Source organism: Macrosteles quadrilineatus, unplaced genomic scaffold (genome assembly GCF_028750875.1).
Source record: "Macrosteles quadrilineatus isolate MER2022 unplaced genomic scaffold, UCM_ALF_1.0 Scaffold_3__2_contigs__length_128488019, whole genome shotgun sequence".
Lineage (NCBI taxonomy): Eukaryota > Metazoa > Arthropoda > Insecta > Hemiptera > Cicadellidae > Macrosteles > Macrosteles quadrilineatus.
Window position 1 is genome coordinate 105,749,239 of NW_026542596.1, and position 6,248 is coordinate 105,755,486.

Consider the following 6,248-nt stretch of genomic DNA (forward strand, 5'->3'; position numbering starts at 1 on the left):
GCTGGTATTGTCTGTAGGACTGCCGCTCCACGGATCTACCGTACACCATGTTCCCCGCTGGAATGGAAATAAACTGAATCATGAATTCAATAATACTAGTTACTGTATCCATGCTGCTGAAGAAAATTGAGCGTAGAAGAATGTATAGTCCTTAATGTCATTAAATGATGAATGTCAAAGCAAAATATGTTGATCAAACCAATTTTTATTGCACGAAATAAAAAATAGCCTAATATTTAACAGTCGGCCGCTGGACTTAAACAAATAAATTAAAACAACACAGATATATTAAATGAACTGTATTTTATTTGACTTAAATACATTCTCTTATAATTTATCTTGATTAGGAATGTAAGGGTTTGTTCCAGTTTGATTTTTATTCTGTGCAAACAACATTGTTAGTCAGGCTTGAGCATATTTGGACTGAATTTAGTTTAAAACTATTAATTATCGCCAGAAAAAACATTTTATATTTGTAGTGTTTATTGCGAAGCAATGTTGAATTGAAGTTAATCTAATGCAAACTATAATCACCACCAAACTACTTTTAATTTTCAAAGTGTGATTTGCTTTATAATTATTATAAAAAAAACTACAGTTACTTATATGGTAACTCATAAAGTACAATTAAGCACAGGTGCTGTTTTATAGCCTATATTCAGGTTTATGGCTTGCATTTTATACCACCTGTAATATCATATTGTGGTGAAGGTTAAATTGATTATTGCAGTATATTTCAAGTTATGACCCTAAATAATATTTTATGCATCTCATACACATTGATACCATTATAGACTGATAGAAAAACGTCTGTTACCTGGAATTAATACTAAACATTCCAAAATCGCACATATCACTTTGTGTACATCCTATATACTATTTTACTGTATTAATTTGTTAGGTAATTTTGTCAAAACGAATATTAGATACTTAATACTCTAGTTTCGTACTATATTGCCAGGTATTTTAATTAGTTTTTGGATTCATTACTTCTGAGATAATTGTTCCTGAGTTTAATTCCACTCACACTATTCACTTACATACTTGATGCAAGCAAGCTTAAGCTCAATCAAAGGAAGGAACTCATTCTGCTATCAGTGAGTGAAATTTTGAGTTGGTTAGATAACTATGACGATGAGAAGTCTACTTGCAGAATGCCATTGTATAAACATCTAACTTATAACGAAATAGAAAGGTAATCCCACAAATTTGACCCAGTTTGAGACGACATCTATGTGGGAACGATTTCTAGGACGAAAGGTTCCGTTGTTTGAACCGGTAACCAGAACTCGTCTTCTTAGTCTAAGATCGCTTAGCATTACTGTTGCAGTCAGCGATGTTAGAGTTTTGTCTAAGTACTAGCACACTTTCTACAAACTGTATGCAAAATCTCTGAATGTTCACTAGTTAAGGCTAAGTGTGTCTCAAACCAATTGGGTTCCTTAATGATCAAAATCTCATAAATTACAGAATCATGCTTCCTTTTGAACTCTTAAGCCTACTTGTTAGTAAATCCCCCCATTAATTTTTTTAAATTTGCATGGTTGATTTTTTTCAATAAAAATCTTAATTTTGTACACTTTGAACAGATTATTACCTTTTTCATTTCCATTACACACTAGAGGACCCATTGCTCCGCAGCGTTGATATGGATATCATGTCCGGGAAATAATCAAATTTATGACTTTTTATTGAGTAATACAATATCTTGAACTTAACTTATTCAAATGATCAATAGTTCAAAAAGCATTTAACTAACTGATTATTTTGAGTCTAAAACATATACAAAAGCATAAACAATACTGGAGATATTGATTTTTAATCATAGAAACCCCCTTATAAAAAATAACAAGCTGCTATACCCGTGCTTTGCAACGGGAAGAAAATGTGACCTAGAGAGCTATTAAAGTAATTCTGATGTGTTTTTTTTAAATACGGCAACTCTATGATTTAGTTTGAAAATATAAACTGATTTAAAAGTGTAAACCTCCTGTGTCAAACCCCTACTTTTTATGTTAATAGATCCAAAAGAATATGATATGGTGTAGCAATAGCATCAATTGCTTCATATTGATGCTTCACAAATGACATATTTTACCATAATTCTTTACCTTTAGTCAAAGCCTCTTTACATGTAGCTTACTATATAAATTACAAAATGAAACTTTGAGCAATACTTTACAAAACCTATACAACCTTTCTTTAAAACCAAACATAACCCTCCTAAATATACACAAAGCGTCACAAACATCTTTTTCGAGAAAATAAACAAACACCAGTTCATTGTACCATATTGTACTAACCAGCTGTTTCATTAACTAAATTAAATTAAATCATGTAAACTTTGGAAGCATGCCAGGCGTAGCCCTTTGCAAATCAGCCCTTAGGAAAATCCCTTTACCTTTCCCCCCTTTCCCTTAGGAAATTTGTCCATATAAATACTTTTCGGCAAATCTACACACCCTAAGCTTAATTTTGATGTGCCATATATGCTTATTTTTATTTGGTAAATGGCCTTAACAGTTTACATAAAATTTGATTATACCACTTTAATAATATAATAGATTTGTTTGATTGTTGTTCACCTTGCGTTTGCTTAAAACTCGTCCCTAATAGCTTAAACAAAAGCCGGTATTTCACTAAAGGTTCTTAGACCAAAATGTATAGGATTATATAATCATAAGTGGCGAAAACATCTTAAATTGAAGTGAGAATTCGAATATAAATCGAATTTATGTTTTTGGTTGAGCAATACAGTAGATAAATATATGACTAAAATTTAAATAAAAGTAATTTATTGAGTCTTATAGTCTCTGATTGCATTTATATAAAATAAACTGTGGAAGTGTGGCATGGAATGTAGCAGTATTCTGGACTGCAAGAATGCAAATCACACACGTCATTTTTGTTAAGTAACATGTTAACATACCAGAAAATTTTGAAGTTAATTGTCTAAGTAGCCTGTAGATAGCCTTCAAATTCTAAACTGCTAGATCGATCTTAAGCAAGATCCGTTCAAGACCCAGATTATATTTTTCTCATTCACATACATCTACGGATTAATTAGCTTTCTAACAAAATTTCGGTGTTGGATATTAGTATTAACAAGACACATTTGGACTGTTTCCTTACAACAACCCTGCAAATGCCAGTCGTATTGAAATACACAAAAATGTTTATTCTGTGGTAGTACATATTTTGGGATCTATGCCATATAAAACTATCATCATAAGACGCAACAATACTGACTACCCTACAAATATCCATTAAGTATCCAAAACTACCTTTGCTCATGATGGGCTTGAAGAAGTACGAGAACGCGTCGCGAAGCATATTCCACACGCTGTCAACAAAGGACGCTCTACCAGCTGATCCTGCGTCCTGACAGCTGATGGTAGAAACAGCTGAGAGGAGCAGCAGTAACACCAGCGCGGGAACTTCCATCACACTGACTGCTGGGCCTTGACCTACACTGTCATGGAAGGTAGACATTGGGAGCGATGGAGGAGTGTGGGGGAATCGTCTTTTATTTTGTTTGGTCCCATCAAATTCCTCCTAGTAGTGTGAGAGTTACAACACCAAGGTCATTTTAGTTTTTTTGTTGGGGTGTTATTTATTTATTTGCTTGTTATGTACTATAGATTGCCAACAGGTGTTTTCTTCAATTTTAATTTTAAAGTAGAGTTAATAGTAGTTTATTTAATAGGCCAAAATTTATATTTCATTTAATAAAGTGTTTAGCGAATTTCCCTATAGGGTAGTAGCTATTACCGTAGGTGGCAGGTAAGACCTAGGCCCGGGACTATTTACTTTTTCATTGAGGCCAGAAAACACTATTCGTTTAAATTTTTATACTATGTATGTCCTGTATGTGTGTCCGTGAACGCGATAACTTGAGTAATTTTTGTCCTTGATTTTGATGAAATTTGGTTTAATGGTGTAAGGCGGAATAAACTTGAATGATCGGAATATGGGAACGGGGGTTCACGGGAGTTTTATGGGGTCAAAATTGGGTTTTCTCATTCGAACCTTAAAACGTAAAATTTTCCATTTTCTCTCAAAACCTTTTTAAAGAGCTTAAAAAACAAGGAATTTAGTTTATCAAAGTGTTTTTGTACGGTTATTGATAACAGAGAAAATTTAAAAATATTGTAAATTACCTATGTTATTCTTATGGGGAATATTGTAAAATATTGATGTTTGCTTGTTTATGGATATCTTTTGATAAAACTTGGCAAATTTGTTTTTTTTTTACTAAACTATTAATATTTTACGAAAAACACTCTTTATTAGTTTCCTTGTAGCAGCAAACCTAGGTACTCGTTAAACCTAAACCGTTAAACTCGTTAATGTAATTTAAATAGATTTAACTGAAAATTGATTCATACAAATAGAAATTCGCTTAGTCGGCAGGTTTCTGTGGCGGGGGTATTTAATAGTTTTGCTTGACATCTATCAATATCTATTTTAATCGATGATGTATTGTTAACTGGGATTCTGTAATAGATTATTTTCTATGTTTAATTTATCAATAATTAAATATACTTATTTTACGTATAAAAAGTGTTGTTAACAGCTAGGATCCTTCAATAGACTGGTGTGATCACGTGAAAATCTTATGTTGACAATGAAGGCGTTAAGATTTCTGAATTATTTAATCAAGTTTTTTTTGTAAGTTAGGATTTTAATTATAATGGTTGGGTCCCTTCAATAGAATAGGATTTATTTATAGTTTATTCGTGTTTTGTTAATAACTGGTTGATAGGTCAATAGTACAAAAAGTTATCATTATACTTTTGAAGTCTCAAGTTTTGGTAATGACTGTAACATATTTTGTTAATGAATATATTTCCCCAACAAACTCAAATTTTAATTTCAAAGTCTCGCACATTTTCAGAGTAGCCTATTACTGTGATTTACAATCTTAAATCTGATTTAAATCTTTTTTCAGTCTCATAGCCTAGAAAATCTGAACTGTTGAACTGATATCAAAACTAGCTCATCAAAATGTACATGTGCCAACCATGACAGATGCCATAATCAAATGTAGAAGTCTATACCGTACTATACCTTACTATAAACAAAGCTCGACAGCTCCAACAACAAGTGTTCTGTAGTTACATCAGCTTGTACTAGGTTTTACATCAAAAATATGGGACAACGGCACAAAGACTATTTTAAACATGTCTCTAAAAGTAGGATTTTAAGACTGCAAACTTCAACAAATATTGTAAAAACATTGTTTTGTCATTGTTGACGTTGTCATTGTTTTAAAATTATTAACATTTTTTATACACTTTTTACTTGATTTAGATTTAAACTCGTTTGTGTCATAACGGGTTATAATATTTTGTTAAAATTAAATGCTTGTATAATAATTTTTTTTTTGCCACACTACACTGTTTTAACGAACTTCCCACACAAGGATTTAGTCCAGAAAACAGCTGTTTGCCGCTAGCTTAATGAAATGTGGTTTTATTATGTACTACAGTACTGTAATGAGTTTTTACCGGACACCAACCAAGCTGGTTATATTTGGCAATGAGTGGTTATAATCAAAAACATAACCATGAGTAGTGATTTGTTAGTCCTTTAGTTGGTGGGAATATAAGGATTTGTACAGTGATTTGTTATTGTTAAGTTAGCATAGAGTAGTATGGCGTAAAAGTAAAATATTGTACGTCACTCGTCCAAAATGTATTTTCCGGACTCATATGGTAATCCCGCACACATATTCAACTTTGTCTGAAACAGGAACGACCACTACACTCGTCCGGTAAACACCTATTTTCAGGAGTAGTAACGTAATACTGTATACTATTACTGGTTACCCGTCATGTTACCACCAAATTGTCTTTCTCCGTAATCGTTTTTAATGGTTCAATACTTTCTTATAGTTTGTGATTTGGAAGTAAAAGGAATAAAACAACTATAGCAAAATAATTTATTAATATTACAATAGTGACAGCCATTAGAAAACTAACTTAAAATAGCACCCTAATGCTACTCTAGGAAACTATAGGAGCTACATATTGTATTTCTCTAACTCAAAATGTACTAAAATTACTGTACAAATTACATAAACATGACATAAAAATAGTAAAAATACATATTTTACATGGCAAATCCAAGCTTCACATAAAATTTTAGAAATTGTACATCAATAAAAAAATGTTAAATATGTCATGTTTGATGAACTGGTTAATCTAAAGATAATATTTCATTTGGTAGTATTTTAATTTAAGATG